The 18687-nt window shown below is 36.0% G+C and overlaps 1 long non-coding RNA gene across 2 annotated transcripts; it reads right to left on the bottom strand.

Moving 5' to 3' along the window:
• Positions 1 to 742: 742 nt before the first annotated feature.
• LOC134736528 (uncharacterized) lies at positions 743 to 14606 on the bottom strand. Of its 2 annotated transcripts, none has more exons than XR_010120623.1 (3): positions 14334 to 14606; positions 3011 to 3107; positions 743 to 813 (listed from the first exon to the last, which is right to left on the bottom strand). It is a non-coding gene; the product is annotated as an uncharacterized lncRNA (long non-coding RNA). The 2 variants fall into 2 exon arrangements; XR_010120622.1 differs by having other exon boundaries at positions 766 to 2492.
• Between the last annotated feature and the right edge of the window lie 4081 nt (positions 14607 to 18687).

Raw genomic sequence — 18687 nt, 5'->3', positions numbered from 1 at the left:
TATCTGTGTTAAGGGTATTCCCCATCTTCCACCTCTTCTGGAACTTCATGCCATCAGACAAATCCTCTTTCACAAATCTTTAATCTCTTGCTCTTCATCTCTTCTGCCTGCAATTGTGCTTATAGCCTGCCCAATTCTATACACTTTATCTCTGATTCTTATATATCTCCGAACTACCTACATTCAATATTTTCTCTTTTGTATCCATTTTCTCAATAGATAATTTACTTTAATCAATGTACTTTAAATCTTTTATATACAAAGACTCTTGTTGTCCAATCTCATTATCAAATCTCACTGCCGTTTCCCAATTCCCATCCGCCTTGATGTCTGTGGCATTTGCCATATTTAATCAGTCCTTCTTCAGCCCCTCCTTTTGTTTCAGTCCCAGGCCTTTTCCTGTTCTTCTACTTCACTACCCACTTCTTTGTGGGTGTTCTTTGTGGTTTCTCTTCTTTCTTCCACACCGTATATCAAGAAGTAGCACAAAGCTTAATCATTGATATCTTGATCCCTGTCATCATTTTTTCCCTCAGGGATCTTAAACATTCTCAGGGCTTACAAATCCATTCTTCGGCAAGACACATTTCTCCTGAGCTTATCTGATGGTAGCAGACTATCAGAGCTGGAAAGAATGTTGGGGGTTACCTTGTCCAAAATTCCCTTTTGAGATTATCTGAGACAACTGAACCCACCATCACCAAAGAACAAAGAACAAAAACTCAGGATTTCTGGTACCTCCCATGTGCTGGTATGAAGGGGTGGGTTGCCGCTCCACACCTCTGGGCGTTTCTCATCAGGTGGAACGAGAGACTTGGAAAAGAAAGACACAGAGACAAAGTATAGAGAACGAAAAATGGGCCCAGGGGACCAGCGCTCAGCATACAGAAGACCCTCGCCAACACCGGCCTCTGAGTTCCCTTAGTATTTATTGATCATTATCGGGCATTTCCCGGAGAGGGGGATGTGGCAGGACAATAGGATAATAGCGGAGAGAAGATCAGCAGGTAAACACGTGAACAAATGTCTCTGCATCATAAACAAGGTAAAGAAAAAAGTGCTGTGCTTTTGATGTGCATATACATAAACATCTCAATGCCTTAAAGAACAGTATTGCTGCCAGCATGTCTCACCTCCAGCCCTAAGGCGGTTTTCCCCTGTCTCAGTAGATGGAATATACAATCGGGCTTTACACCGAGACATTCCATTGCCCAGGGATGAGTAGGAGACAGAAGCCTTCCTCTTATCTCAACTGCAAAGAGGCATTCCTTTCTCTTTTACTAATCCTCCTAAACACAGGCCCTTTACGGGTGTCCGGCTGGGGGACGGTCAGGTCTTTCCCTTTCCACGAGGCCATATTTCAGACTATCACATGGGGAGAAACCTTGGACAATACCTGGCTTTCCTAAGCAGAGGTCCCTGCGGCCTTCCTCAGTGTGTTGTGTCTGTGGGTACTTGAGATTAGGGAGTGGTGATGACTCTTAACAAGCATGCTGCCTTCAAGCAATTGTTTAACAAAGAACATCCTGCACAGCCTTAATCCATTTAACCTTAAATTGACACAGCATATGTCTCAGGGAGCACAGGGTTGGGGGTAGGGTTACAGATTAACAGCATCTCAAGGCAGAAGAATTTTTCTTAGTACAGAACAAAATGGAGTCTCTTATGTCTACTTCTTTCTACACAGACACAGTAACAATCTGATCTCTCTTTCTTTTCCCCACACTGGTAGCATAAAAGGAAAGAATTTATCTTTTAGTCTCACTTCTATAACCAACTTGTTTGGTGGCATTTGCAAAATTATTAAATCTCTTGGAAATTTATCTTCCACTATGTCTAAAATGAAAAAAATTTTAACACAATAATTGCCTCTAAAATCCCTTCAAAAATTAATTGTTCATTGATTTATGATTCTTTGATACCTGATGCAGGATATCACCACAGGATCACAGTCAATCATGTCCAGAAAAAATCATTTATTTTCCTTTTCAGAAAAATAATGTCCACTTTCCTTGGGATTTTCTTATCTTGGTGAATGGTACCATGATTCTCTCAGGAACTGACTATATCTGACCCAGTTTTGTACTTCTCCAGATTCACCGGCCCATCATTTTCTGGTGATCCTCCAGGATGAACACTTGGCACCCGCCATGTTCTTATAACCGAAGAGAGGAAGCTTTAGTCCTCTCTAGAAAGAGATTCTTTGGGCAATGTTACCTCCTCCATTAGAGAGGCTGGGTCCTTAGAGCCCATCTTCCAGTTGTATTGACATTTTCTTTGAAGGTGTGCCTTCCTATACAACTGCACTATAAACTCTTTGAAGACAAGTGTTTTATAACCTTTCATTTTCCCATGGCTAACAGAATATTTGCTCAAAATAAATACTTAGACTTTTCTTTCCTTTTTATTAAAAAAAAAAAATGCCATGTAGTGGCCCTAGAAGTTAGGAAGAGTAGAAAGGTAATGCTTACGTAAACTCCATTTCCAAATTTCTGTAAGACAGGAAAATTGGGTTTATCATTTTTAGGCTCTAGCTGTATATAAAATTTTCAACTCCTTATTGAGTTGGAAATAAATTGGTAAAATGAGGCTGATTGAATTATAAATAATGAAAAAGAAAACACAAAACACCAAGAACTACTATTTTTTTCACATCATTCAAGAAAATATTATTACCGACTAGAGAGAAATATAACAAAAACTTAACTACAAGTAGGTAAAAGACTTATGGATGATTTTAATTCTTTGAATTTTAGAATTGTTTCAAAATGTCTATAATTAACAAGTATTTCCTTTACAGTTCAAAAAAATAACTGTTGTTTTCAAAGAGAGGAGCATTTAAATGTGTTTCCACTGGCCAGGTGCAGTGGCTCACAACTGTAATCCCAGCACTTTGGTAGGCCGAGGCAGGCAGACTGCTTAAGGCCAGGAGTTTGAGACCAGCTGGTCAACATGGCAAAACCCGTCTCTACTAAAAATACAAAAACTAGTCTAGCATAGTGGCACATACCTGTAATTCCGGCTTATTGGGAGGCTGAAGCATGAGAATTGCTTGAACCCAGGAGGGAGAAATTGCAGTGAGCTGGGATCATGCCATGCACTCCAGCCTGAGTGACAGAAATCAGAAACTCAAAAGAATGCAACCATTTGTCTCTTATCTACCTTTGATCTGGGAGCCCCCTCCCCACTTTAAGTTGTCCCATCTTTGCCTCAAGTTGTCCCACTTTTCCAGACTGAACCAATGTACATCCTACACATATTGATTGATGTCTCATGCCTCTCTCAAATGTATAAAACCAAGCTGAGCCCTGACCTTCTTGGACATATGTCATCAGGACCTCCTGAGTCTGTGTCATGGGCATGCATCATCAACCTTGGCAAAATAAACTTTCTAAGTTAACTCAGACCTGTTTCAGATTTTCAGGGTTCATACTCACAAAGACTTATGAATTAATATTAAAGTGTCTAAGGCCTTAAGGTTCTGGGAGCCAATTGATGACTCATGATCTGTAATAAACAGATGGTGCTAATAAACCATAAATCAGTTCCTTGGAGTTGTACATACTGAAGCAACACACAGTCAGAATGAACCAGAATTTAAAATACAGACTGGGACTATAGGCACACAGTTCTCATAAAAGCCATGCCAGCAATATTCTAATCCAGTTGTCCTTTCTGTTCTGGATTAATTTTTAAAGGCTCATATCAGATTGGGGAGGACTTCAAATTCATGGAACTAATTGCATGTTTTTAAATGACTATTGCATGAGTAAGATTAACTGGAATTGGTCATGAAAGCTACATGAAGGCCGGGCACGGTGGCTCAAGCCTGTAATCCCAGCACTTTGGGAGGCCGAGGCGGGTGGATCATGAGGTCAGGAGATCGAGACCATCCTGGCTAACACGGTGAAACCCCGTCTCTACTAAAAAAATACAAAAAAAAAAAAATTAGCCAGGCGTGTTGGCGGGCACCTGTGGTCCCAGCTACTCGGGAGGCTGAGGCAGGGGAATGGCGTGAACCCAGGAGGTGGAGGTTGTGGTGAGCCGAGATCGCGCCACCGCACTCCAGCCTGGGGGACAGAGAAAGACTCCGTCTCAAAAAAAAAAAAAAAGAAAGCTACATGAAAACTCAAGATTTATAGTCCCATCAATGTGGTAGGCAGAATAATAGCTTTCTAAAGATGTCTACATCCTAATCCCTGGAAACTGTGAATATGCTATGTTACATGACAAGAAGGAATTAAGGTTGCAGATGGAATTAAAATTGTTAATAAATTAATGTTGAGAAGATATATTAGTTCGTTTTCATGCTGCTGATAAAGACATACCCGAGACTGGGTAACTTATGAAGTAAAAGAGGTTTAATGAACTCACAGTTCCACATGGCTGGGAGGCCTCACACTCATGGCAGAAGGTAAAGGCATGTCTCACATGGCAGCAGGCAAGAGAGCAACTGAGAACCAAGTGAAAGGGATTTCCCCTTATAAAACCAATAGATCTTGTGAGACTTATTCACTACCATGAGAACAGTATGGAGGAATCACCCCCATGATTCAATTATCTCCCACTTGGTCCCTCGCACAACATGTGGGAATTATGGGAGCTACAATTAAAGATGAGATTTGGTTGGGGACATAGGCAAACCATATCAGATGGGGAGACTATCCTGGATTTTCTAGTGGGTCATAGGTAATCATATGAGTCCTTATAAGTGAAAGAGGAGTCAGAAGAGTGAGTGTCAGAGTAACATGATGTGAGAAAGACTAGGCTGTTCATTGCTGGCTTTGAAGACAGGAGAGGGCTAGCGTGAAGCAAAAAGTGCAGGTGGCCTCTAGAAGCTGGAAAAAGTAAGAAATTGAATTCCCTTGGTGCCTGTAGAAAGAAACACAGCCCAACCAACTCCTTCATTTTAGCCTGGTTGGGACTCATTTTGACTTCTGACTTCAGAACTATAAAATAATAGATTTGTGATGTTTAAAATCACTAAGTTTTGGTACTTTGTTACAACAGCAATAAGAAACTAATATAATCAGCAAATATTTTCAATCCCTGAATGATTTCGTTTGAATGAATGCTTTCTACTTACTATTACATAACAGTTTAACTCTGTTTACAACTTCATCTGCAAATACTGCCACAGTTGTTCAGGGACAAGGGTCACGGTTTATTTGGTTTTGTATCTTTAACAACTAATGCATATCCTGGTTCATAGAAGTTAAAGTAACCTTTTCTTACCTTACATAGCAATAATGTGACTGTCAGCTGATAGTCATGGACAGCTCCATCTTTAGGGTACTTGAGGCACAACATGAAAGAGTTTGAGTGTAATAAATTGCCCCAAGCATTACCTCATTTCTCTCTGGTTTTTACTCTAATCATAAAATGTTAAAGATGGACAACGGTAAGTTATGTCCACTGCTTTCATTTTAGATGAGGCACAGATTGGTGAATTATTCTCGTAATCTCAACAAGCATTAGATCCTGAATCAATTTTCTTTCCAAAACAAAATGCTGACTGGAGGCATTCAAAATTACCTTCATTGGCAAGTGAGAGAACACTAATAACACTTCATGTCCTGACAGCAAACTACTAAAGTGACCTAGCTAGTATTAAGAAAAGAACAACCTTTTCATCTGAAAGGAACAGCCCCTTGGTAGTGGGGTGGAGGAGACATTTTCTTAATACAACATAGCAAAATGCCTAAAGTAAGTATTTTTATATAGAGAAGGAATAAAAATATATTACATATAATTTGTTTATATAAAACAAATCATCCTCCAAGAGATTTGTTTTAAAAATATTTATTTTCAAAACGATTGTACTACTTTTTCTAATTTGATCTTCAAGCTGTGGAAAAACAGAAACTATTTTCAAATGTCTGGCTGCTCACCAGTAAACTATATGAAAAAGAAAACAGGCTGTTTAGATTTACCGTCAAAAATGCCTTCAGGATGAAGTGTGCCTTGTCATGGTCAACATCAAATAGAACTTTCTTATATTGGCACATCTTTACTACCAGAATGTTCTTAGTTTGTATACATAGTTACAAACTATGTATATATAGTTATACATAATTATCTTATATTTACTTATATTATTATTGCCTTTGTACTTTTATTTTATATAATTTTATATAATTATTAACTTTGTAGTCAATCTTGAATTCAATGTTCTGTTCTTAGGTTGAGTCAGGAAGAACAAAACACATTCACAATGTGTTTCATGAGGTCAATGATTCTTTTCCAGAAAATAATGTAAGTGTTCAGCTGGTCTTAGAATGTTATCATCAACTTGAAATTTCTACCTATTTTTCTCCTTTCTTTCTCTCTCATTTTCTTAGATCCTTTGTCTTCTCTGTTGGCTGCTTCTGCCTCCCACCTTCTCACCCATCATCTCATCAAGCATTAGCAACTTTTGTTATTGATAAAGTCTGAAGAGGGTTGAGTTGACAAATGTTGTGCCTTTAATAGTCAAAAAATACAAGAACAATTTAATCCTGAAACATGGTGATATGGAAGAAGATGGAAGTTTGAGAAGCTGTTTTTATTTAGATCAGTGCAGGCAGATTGTTTTAAATATAATGCCTAGGAATTTTTTTAACTCATGCCCATCTTTACCATCAGAATGTTCTCAGTTTGTATACATACAGCTAGTTATCTTATATTTAGTTATTGTATTATTACTGTCTTTGTACTGTTATATAATTATTAACTGCCATCCAGTGACTTTTCTTTAAATGTAGTGAAAAATATTTCACTACAATATTTCCATTGTATCTATTCATTGCAATAGTTCAATTGCATTAAAAACAAAACAAATTCCACTAAATTTCAGATAGATAGGCAGCAAATATATAACTTGACAAAATCCTCAGTACTCTGAGTCAATTTAGTGGAGGAGGAGGGCAATCTCCAATGAGTTAAAATAAGAGCATTATATTTTACAGTTGTAGGTGGCCATCAAGGTCATCTAGTCAAACTACATTGATTCATAATTTTGAAAACTAAGAGCCTATATTAACTATCTTTTCTGACCACAGTGGTATGAAACTAAAAATCAAGAACAGGAGGAATCATGGAAAATGAACAAATTTGTGGAAATTAAATAACAATAACATGCCCCTGAAAAACTGTTGGGTTCAAGAAGAAACTAAAGGAGAAATTTTTAAAATCTTGAGACAAATGAAAATGGAAACACAACATACTAGACTTATGGGATATGTTAAAAGCTGTTCTAAGAGAGAAGTTTATAGCAATAAGCATCTGCATCAAAAAAAGAAGAAAGATCTCAAATAAACAACCTAATATTATATTTTAAGGAACTAGAAAAAGAAGTACGACTAAGCCCAAGGTTAGCAGAAGGAAGGAAATAACAAAGATCAGAGCATAAATAAATAAACAGAAACTAGAAAACCAATAGAAAAGATCAATAAAATTAAGAAATTGGTTTTTAGAAAAGCTAAATAAAACTGACAAGCCCTTGTCTAGACTAAGGAAAAAAAAGCTCAAATAAATAAAATTTAAAATAAAAAAGGAGACATTACAACTGATAACAGAAAGAGAAAGAATCATGAGACTACTATGAGCAATTATGCACTAATGAATTGAACAACCTAGAAAAAATAGATAAATTCCTAGAAACATGTAACCTACCAAGCTGAATCATGAAGAAACTGGAAATCTTTTTTTTTTTTAACTGTGAAATCTTATTTTTTATTAGAAAACTACAACTGGATTAATTACTTTAATTTCTCTGTTATTCAACATGCTTTTTAAATAAATGCCTATATTGAGGCCTAGATGAATATTCTGAACACAAAAATTCTAAGAAATGATTTCAGTATAATCAACTTAATTTTAAGAACTTAATTATTTAACTTACATAATTTTAATAGATAAAATTTATAATTAATTTAAAAACAATATTTATATAATTTCAATAATATTTATCACTTTTTTTGTTTTTTTTGTTTTTTTCTTTTTATTATTATTATTATACTTTAAGTTTTAGGGTACATGTGCACAATGTGCAGGTTTGTTACATATGTATCCATGTGCCATGTTGGTGTGCTGCACCCATTAACTTGTCATTTAGCATTAGGTATATCTCCTAATGCTGTCCCTCCCCCCTCCCCCTACCCCACAACAGTCCCTGGAGTGTGATGTTCCCCTTCCTGTGTCCATGTGTTCTCATTGTTCAATTCCCACCTATGAGTGAGAACATGCGGTGTTTGGTTTTTTGTCCTTGCGATAGTTTACTGAGAATGATGGTTTCCAGAAGAAACTGGACATCTAAACAGACCAATGAGTCAGAGTATTAAATCAGACTTTATAAGTCACCCATCAAAGAAAAACCCCGAACAGATGGCTTCATAACTGAATTCTATGAAATATTTTTTAAAAACTAATACCAATTCTACTCAAACTCTCCCAGAGAACTGAAGAAGAAAGAATACTTCCAAACTCATTTTATGAGGCTGCATTACTCTTCCACTAAAGACACTATGAAAAAAGAAAACTACAGGCCAATATCACTGACAAACAGATGCAGAATTTCACAACAAAATACTAGCAAACCATATTCAACAGTACTTTAAAAGGATCACTCACCATGATTAAGTGGGATTTATCTCTGGAATGCAAGTTTGGTTCAACATATACAAACAAATAAATGTGATTCACCATATTAACAGAATGAAGGACAAAAAGTGTATGATTTCTCAATTGATGCAGAGAAAGCACTTGATAAAATCCAGCTTCCTTTTATGATAAAATTAGGTGTAGAAGGAATGTTCCTCAAAACAACTAAGGTCATGTATTAAAAGCCCACAGCTAACATTGTACTCAACAGTGAAAAACTGAAAGCTTTCCCTCTAAGATCAGGAACAAGACAAGGATGCCCACTCTCACCACCGCTGTTCAACATAGTACTGGAAATCCAAGCCAGAACAATTAGGCAATTAAAAAAAAGGCATCTGCATAGGAAAGGAAGAAGTGAAATTGTCTTTTTGCTGACATATTTTACATAGAAAATTCAGAAGACTTCACCAAAAACTTGTTAGAACTAATGAACTAATTCAGCAAAGTTGCAGAACACAAAATTAACATACAAAAAAATCAGTAGTGTTTCCACATACTAATAACAAACTATGTGAAAAAGAAATTAAGAAAACAATCCCATTTGTAATAGTGTCAAAAATAGATACATAAAATTCTTATGAGTAAATTTAACCAAAGAGATGGAAGATCTGTATACTGAAAACTATAAAACATTGATGAAGGTAATTGAAGATTACACAAATAAAAGAAAAGATACCCTGCGTTCATGGATTTGAAGGATTGATATTGTTAAAATGTTATACTACCAAAGCAGTCTTCAGATTCAATGCAATCTCTATCAAAATTCTAATGTCATTTTTCACAGAAACGGAAAAACAATTGTAAAACTCATATGGGTCCACAAGAGACCCCAATAGCCAAAGCATTCATAACCAAAAAGAACAAAGCTGAAGACATCATACAACTGGACTTCAAAATACATTGCAAAGCTGTAGTAATCAAAACAGAATGTACTGGAATAAAAACAGACACATTGACCAATGGAATGGTATAGAGAGCCCAGAAATAAATCCACACCTCTACAGTCAGTTTTGACAGAGGTACCAGGAAGACAAAATGAGGAAAGGACAGTCTCTTCAATAAATGGGAAAACTGGATGTCTACATGAAAAAGGATGAAAAAGACCTTTATTTCACTCTTATGCAAGAATAAAGTCAAAATGAATTAAAGACTTAAATGTAAGACATGACACTATAAAGCTACTAGAAGAAAACGTAGGGGGAAGTTCCATGACAGGGTCTAGAAGAGTGACTTTTCAGATATAATCCCAGAAGCACAGGCAACAAAAGCAAAAATGGACAAATATAATTGTATTCAACTAAAAAGTTTCTGGGCAGCAAAAGAAACCATAGAGTGAAGAGATCATGCACAGATTGGAAGAAAATATTTGCAAACTGTACATTAGATAAGGGGGCTAATATTCAAAATATACAAGGACACAAATTACTCAGTAACAAGAAAACAAATAAACCTATTTAAAAATGGACAAAAAACCTGAGTAGACATTTCTCAAAAGAAGACAGAAGTAGTTAACAGATATAAGAAAAAAATGCTCAACATCGCTAATCACTAGAGAAATGCAAATCAACACCACAATGAAATATCACCTCATACCTACCTGTTCAATTGGATCAAAAAAACAAAAGGTAAGTGTTGGCAAGGATGTGGAGAAAAGGAAACCCTTGTATACTGGTGGTGATATTACAAATTAGTACAGCCATTTTGGAATACAGTATTGAGCTTCCTCAAAAAACTATAAAAAGAATTGCAATATAATCCAGCAATCCCACTTTGGGGTACAGTATATACCCAAAGGAATTGAAATCAGTATTTTGAAGACATATCTGCACTCCCATCTTCACTGAAGAATTTTTCACAAAGCCAAGATATGGAAAAAACCTGTGTCTACTGAAGCATGAATGGATTTTTAAAATGTCATATATATACACAATGAAATACTCTCAGGACTTAAAACACACACACACACACACACACACACACACACACACACACACACACAGAGAGAGAGAGAGAGAGAGAGAGAAAGAGAGGAAATTCTGGCATTTGTGACAATGTAGATGAACCTAGAGGACATTAGGCTAAATGAAATAAGCCAGGCACAGAGAGACAAATGCCATATGATTTCACTTTTATGTGAAATCTAAAAAAAGTCAAATTCATTGAAGTAGAGAGTAGAATGGACCAGAGGCTGGCAATGATTGGGGTGCAGGAGTAGACAAGGAAAGGGGAGATGTTGGTTAAGGCGTACAGGGTTTCAGTTAGACATAAGGAACATGTTCTGGTGATCTATTGCATGGCATGGTGACTATAGTTAATAATAATGTATTATACATTTTAAAACAATTAAAAGAGGATATCAAATGTTCTGTGAGGGATATGCTAACTCACCTAATTTGATTATCCCACAATGTATACATATATGAAAATACTACATTGGACCCCATTAATATATACAATTATTATTTGCCAATTAAAAAAGAAACTAAGGTCCATATAATTTAAATGAGGAGCATAAAGCTACAAAACTAGTTGGAGGCAGAAATGACTCTGAACCCGTTTCCCTTTACTCTCAGACCAATGGAACGTTGAGCACAGAACATTATTCACTGTCTTTGCTGCTATGAAGCTAGTATTCTTGGTTTCCCAAAGCACTGGGAATAGAAAATAGAATTCCATTTCCCCAGAATGTAACTCCAAAGGAAAAATGTCATATTGTTAGCACAGTTTTACTTGACTTTGGATGCCCCAGTAAACCTGTGAAATCACTTTAAATAGTTTAAAGCCATGCAAATTCCACTCCGAATTGTGGGAATTAACTGAAAAAAAAAAAATCCACAAGTCTGGACATTCCAAAATAATGGCCTAGCTATCTGAAGGATAAAAAACTCAAAGAAATTATGACCAAATAAGAAGATCACAGAGGTGGTATTCTTAATACAACAAAATTCAAATTAGAATTTTATGATGCCTCTGTGGTACCAGAATATAGTGCTATGCCAGAAATAGGCTTCTCAACTTTTCAGTCCATAAATGGACTGAAGTGCCATATACATACAGATTGTACTACATTTGGAGTGTCCCTGTGAGTTCTTCCCATCCAGAATATCATTTGGAGTGTCCCTGTGAATACATTTAGTGTCCCCCAGAATACATTTGGAGCGTCCCTGTGAGTTCTTTCCATCTAGAATATCAGAAAACATTACAGCTGGTTACTCAAGCTATGCTCCTGGCTATACAGACCAGAGGAAAGACCATTTATATACATTGATATACAAAAGAAAGAACAGGGGATAGCCATACCTGGATCTGACCCATGGAGACCCCTGGATTCTAGTTGACAATGGCATAAAGTAGGGAATATCAAACTTTTTTCTTTAAAAGGCCATATACCGGAAATTTTAGGCTGTGTTAAAAGTACACAATCCTGCCATTGTAGTACAAAGCAGCCATAGACAATTCATAAATGAATAAGTGTGACTGTGATCAATAAAACTTTATGGACACTGAAATTTGAATTTCAAATACTTTTCATGTGTCATGAAATGTTATTCTTTTAATTTCTTCTTAACCATTAAAAAATATAAAAACAATTCTAAGTTCATAGGCCATTCAAAAACAGTCAGCATTATCTCAAATTTATGCTTCAACAATTATAAATCATTTTAAACTTGCTTGTGTTTTGAGCATGCATAGCCACTTTGATAATAAGGTCTACATACTTATTTTCTAGTGTAATATATAGTAGGGATCAGAAAGTAACTCTGTTGGCTTAGAAGGCTGAGATTTGGTAGATAAATTCCACCCTGACTTTGGAGTTTGGTGATGTAGTATAATGATTAAATACATGTGGCTGACCTTTTCAGAGGGTCAGTTGGGTGTATCCCAAAGATCACCCCAGGAATGCATTTTCTGGTTCCAACCAACCTCTCCTTCTTAAACACCCCTTTGAAGACATTGCTTTAGTAAATCCTAATAAAACACAGTGAGTGGAAGGTAAGAGAAGAAAATAAATAGGGATATAGCAATGCTAGGGCTAACACATCACTTACAAGTTTCTGAATAGGTCATCAGACCATGGGTTAATTATTTGTAAATATTTGTAAATAAAAATTATTTATAAATATATATATTTACAAATATATATACACAAATAATATATACACATTTATTTGTTTATTTATTTATTTATTTTGGGACAGGGTCTCACTATGTCACCCAGACTGGAGTGCAGTGGCATGGTCACTGCTCACTGCAGCCTCGACCTCCTGGGCTCTGGTGATCCTCCCATCTCAGCCTCCCAGGCAACTGAAACTACAGGCATGTGCCACCATGCCCAGCTAATTTTTGTATTTTTGGTAGAGATGGGGTTTTGCCCTGTTGCCCAGGTTGGTTTCGCACTCCTGGGCTCAAGCAACCCGCCTGCCTTGACCCCTCAAAGCACTGGGATTATAGTCGTGAGCCACCGAGCCTAGGCAAACAGACTTTTAATATAAAGAAGGATTATACAGAACTTTCAATAGGAAGCCCCAAGAATTCTGCTTGAGACTAACTAGAATATAGGTTATTATTTTATTTTGTAGTTTTTTCTTAGTGACTATAACAAGTAGAAAATTGAAATTAAAATCTCTTGCTAATTTCTGTTTATTCTGTGATCTCTTGAAGTGTGAGTTTAAAATGCTTCTTTCAGTTCCGATTTGATTGAACATTCTATGGAGCACCTAATCACTGCAGATAAAAGGTGAAAAGGCTTCCTTGCATTCAGGTTGCTCAGAGGGCACACACACCTCATTTTAGTCATCCAATATGAACTGAGTGGCAACTCATTGCTATAAATATCTCCATATTTCCTGTTCCTCTTTGCTCCAACCATAGTTCCTGCCCCCATATCCTCAGCATTTCCCCAGTGCCCTAAGAATTCATTTCCTAAGTGTCTCTTACTTTATTTAAATCTCTCACAAATTCCCAAATCCCATGTTACAAGGAGGAAGAAAAAGCTGGGCAGGATCCCAGATCTAGGGCTTTCTCTAGGAGGAGAGAATGCATAGAGCAGGCGTTAGATACAAAATAGAAAAATATTACCAACCAGTGACTGTTACCTGAAATTGTATGTTTGTGCAACTAGGGGATGATTTGGGCCGATTTATCTCATTTCAAGGAAGATAACCCTTCATTACAGTTCTGATTGAAGATTCCCATTGAAATCATAACCTGAACTAAACTACATAAAGGAATAAATATCTAGTTCCAGGGGATTCAGTTTTCTAAATTTTTCTGAGCAAGGGGTCTATTGCAACTTTGATCTCATAGCAGCTGCTATCCTGGTCCCCAGCAGGAACTCAAGGATTCTACTTTTGAAGTGTCATACACAACTTTTCCTTGCTATGAAGAAACATATGCTTTCCAGCCGCTACAAAAGTAAAAATTTCCCCCCTGACTCTCCCCAGAGAATACATGCACAGAAAACTGGATTCATCTGTTCTGGTGCTGCATGGAGGTAAGAAAAATAAAGTAAAAAAGAAAAAAAGAAAAAGAAAACTGTATTCAAAAGGAAAACAATAACCCATTATTTTCTAAGCCAACAGTATATTTGCTTCTTACACAGGCAATAGCAAATACTTAGGAGAAATAGTTGTTACTTTATTAAAACTATGGGTATGGTCAACTTTAGCTAGAACTGTGAATTGGATCTTTACCTTCAGCAGTGGCCCAGCCTCCTCTCGGGGCCTCTCACATCTGTTTTGGCAACCCCATTCCTCTGAAGCACTTAGAGCTTCATGGTCTTCTTCCATCCCCCAAAGAGCTGCCAAGAGTTTAAAAAGAGAATTGTCATTGGTGGATTATATAAAATTGAAAGTCAAATTCACTTTGACCCTGGTAGTATCATAATTCATTTATTCTGGAAAGAAAAAAATAATAGTAATTTGTTGCTCACTGTTGTGGAGCTGGCAAGTTCAAGATAAAACTCCCAGCAGATTTAGTGTCTGGTTAGAGCTCATTCCTCGAAGATGTTGCTTTCTAGGTGTCCTCACATGGAAACAGGGCAGACTCCCTGAAGCCTCTTTTATAAGGGAATTAGTCCTATTAATGAGGGTGGAGCCCTCATGACCTAATCACCTCCCAAAGTCTCTACCTCTTAATACTCTTGCATTGGAGATTAGGTTTCAACATTTGAATTTTGGGGATACACAAACATTCACATCATAGCAAGAGGCATACATAAAATAAAGCAAAAGCACATACAAATCTGTGACTTACATACATAGAAAAACATATATTAACTTATAAAAACCAAAATACCTATATATAGTTATATTAATGTAAAGCAAAATAGACATTATAACAAATGACGTAGTGCTACAGGTATTAATATGGTTGATTCTTACAAACATGATATCAAGTTACAGAAAAATACATACAGAAAATATGTATTTATATAAAGTTAAAGAATATACAAAATTGTTACATAATATTTAGCAATGCTTATACATGTCATGAAGCAATTGCTGAGGAAACACAAACAGCCTTGGCAGTATTTGTCTAGCCATGAGTATTCATAGTATTATTTTCTATATTCTTTGGTACATTTTATATTATTAATTAATTTCCTCTGTATTACACATTGGTATACCTGATATATATATATATATATATATACATATATATATATATATAATATTCATATCTTTTAAATAAATAAATGGAAGTAAAAAATGTTAACATTTTGATTTGTTTTAAAAATTATGACTGTGTTTTTAAACCAGAAGAGCTTTCTGGCAACATTCATCTGGAAATAAAACTGCACTTGCCAGCTGCCTTTAAATTATACTGCTCATTTTCTCAATCTTTCAGACTTGTAATCAGAGACAGATCTGGACATGTGAGTTTTAGTTTTCCACTTTGCACTTATAATTACTACCAAAATAGTTATACTCTCTGATGGGCTCCAAATGCATTGCCTAAAGCTTATTTCTTGGTGGGTTTACTTTCTAAATTGTTTGTACCAACTGATCCTCTAAGAGTCAAAGACACAGGGATCTAAAAGATGAAATAACCAAAAATTATCTGCTTGAGTATTTCCTGGGCCAAGCCAATCAGTGCCTCTCTCTCTCTTTCTGCCTCTCCCCTTTTTCTCCCTCATGCTCTCTCTCTCTCCTGTTCTTAACATAGAAAAGGGAATGAAGAAACAGGAACTATGCAGCCCTGGTCTCCCTGGGACCCTTTCCACAATTCAGTCATTAGCTCATCTGCCTTGTATTTTACCATTAGGACTCTAGGAGCAAACTGATTACCGGATGCTTCCTGTATGCTCCAGTCAGGATCTAGCCAAAAATGGAATCACAATTCACAGCCAATGTACAGGAATAAAAGCTGTTATCTTTCCTATCAAATGTCCTATAAATTGTAGTTTATTTTACCAGTAGATTTATCCAAGTTGAGCTTTATTATTATTGTTTTTAACTTGTTTTAGTACATTATGTTTTAATAAGTCATTTGGTCATTAGCAGTCCATACCTTGTGAACCAAGCCACATGGTGAAACAGGTTATGCAAACTTAATTAGTCCGACTGGGAGTTTGAGGATGCATAATTGACTCTCTAGATGCCTCACTGTAGCATTGTTATGTGGCATTTTTCTATGATGTGGGTGGAAAGGTAACTTACATATTTTACTCTTTTCCATGATTAGGAAAATGGCAACAGGGGTCAATTTTAAGTCATATGAGTTCATTACACATTTCCCAATTAATTTGAAGAAAGCAGTTCATGATATATGCAAACATTTACCTGTTTTTGCAACTGTGTTTGTTAAATTGTGTAGTTATGTTTGCAATATTTTTAAAAAATTAAAAGAACTTGAACATCCAAAAATGAGGGCTTTATTAAGTAAAGTACGGCATATTCATATAATGGAACAGCCTTTTAAAATAATGTTTTAAAATAATATTTACTGGCAAAGAAGGTTAATAATATATTGCTAAACAAAAGAAGCATGATGTCTTTTTATATTTATAAATAACAATAATATGAAATCTGAAGAATATACAATAAGATGAAGATAACAGTGATTACTTCCTGGCTGTTGTTGGTATAAGTGACTTTTTAATTCTATTTTACTTATCTATATCTTTCAATTATTTCTGAACACTCATATATTCATATATTACCTGTGTAATAAAAATAAAACAAAGAAATCTACTTAATTCAAATCCACTTACATTAAAATATGGAATGGGACATTCAAGCAGAAATAAAGTTCCGATTTTTAAAGATGGAATAGCACTTCAGAATGTAAAACCTAAATTTTCTTCCTGCATTAGGTACATGAGAAAAGCGATCACTGGTGATATGATTTGGCTGTGTCCTCACCCAGATTTCATCTTGAACTGTAGTTCCCATAATCCCCATATGCCATGGGAGGGTCCTGGTGGGAGGTAATTGAATCATGGAGGTGGTTATCCCCATGCTGTTCTCATGATAGTGAGTGAGTTCTCATGAGATCTGATAGTTTTATAAGAGACTTTTCCCACTTTGCTTGGCACTTCTCCTTCTTGCTGCCATATGAAGAAGGATGTGTTTGTTTCCCCTTCTGCCATGATTGTAGGTTTCCTGAGGCCTTCCCAGCCATGCTGAACTGTGAGTCAATTAAACCTCCTTCCTTTATAAATTACCCAGTCTCAGGTAGGTCTCTATTAGCAGCATGAGACAGGACTAATACAACTGGTAACAAGAAGCAAAATTACTAGAAAACTTTGTGTCAGCCATTTCCATAAGTAAGATTTATAAAATAGTACCAGCTGAAGTAGGGACTAGAAGAGATTCATCAAATCAAGCAGCTACTAATTAATTCAAGGGCCAAATATCCTTATTATTCTGATTTACCAACCATCCAGATAAGGTATATTTAAAGAACTTCATAAATTGTGACAGTTGTTAACAATCAGATTGGACACTTGGGAATGCCCAAGGTAAGGATGGAGCCTCCGGCCTGAGAAAGAACGGTGACATACCTCTTAGTATAGAATTATTTTTATGGATTTTCACTTCCTGAAAGAGTACATGGCCTTAGGCAATGCACTTTGATACATGTAGTAAAAATAAATATTGTAATTTTTTTAAAAATTTCTTGGAGTAGGCAGTTCTTCCACTGAAAAGAGATGAGAAGTTTTAAAAAATAGTGGTTTGAATTCAAAATGGGTTAGCATTTATAAAAATGAGATTTGCCTTTCTTCTAACATTATTACATTAGTAGCATGGTCATCTAGGTGCCTTGGAATAGTGGTAAACTCTACAGATACAAATATACATATAAATAAATACATATTTATATAAATATATACTACAGATTATCATAAAATATTTTCTTAAAATCTGAGTATTTCCAATCAATTTTGGCATTTGGTACTATAATAGTCTCTGAAAGATCTCTAAGCTTTAATAGTTCACTTACTTTGGCTGAGTGAACTTTTGAAATTAACTTTGAACTTTTGAAGACACCAATATGATCCTGTCCCTCACACCAACTACCTATGCTTAAAAACCATAACTGACTCCCATTATTAAAACAGAATTTTTTTTTTTTGTTTTGAGATACGGAGTCTCGCCCTGTTGCTAAGGCTGGAGTGCAGTGGCACAATCTCGGCTCACTGCAAGCTCCGCCTCCCGGGTTCATGCCATTCTCTCACCTCAGCCTCCTGAGTAGCTGGGATTACAGGCACCCGCCAACACGCACCCCCAGCTAATTTTCTGTATTTTTAGTATAGATGGGGTTTCACCATGTTAGCCAGGATGGTCTCAATCTCCTGACCTCGTGATCCACCCACCTCGGCCTCCCAAAGTACTGGGATTACAAGCGTGAGCCACTGTGCCTGACCCTAAAACAGAAATTCTTAACTTTATGGTGAGGTTGCAGATTTACTCACACAAAATTCAGATGTCTAAAAAACAAAATAAAATAAAAATATAAAAAACTTCCTTTATTTTTTATTTACTGTTCTGGTCTTCAAAGACCTCATCAGTAAAAGACCTCACTTACTTAAAAGACCATAAA

Source organism: Symphalangus syndactylus, chromosome 4, assembly GCF_028878055.3.
Source record: "Symphalangus syndactylus isolate Jambi chromosome 4, NHGRI_mSymSyn1-v2.1_pri, whole genome shotgun sequence".
In the NCBI taxonomy this organism is placed as follows: Eukaryota; Metazoa; Chordata; class Mammalia; order Primates; family Hylobatidae; genus Symphalangus; species Symphalangus syndactylus.
The sequence above is the reverse complement of the archived record's forward strand: the minus strand, read 5'-3'. Positions and strand labels throughout refer to the sequence as shown.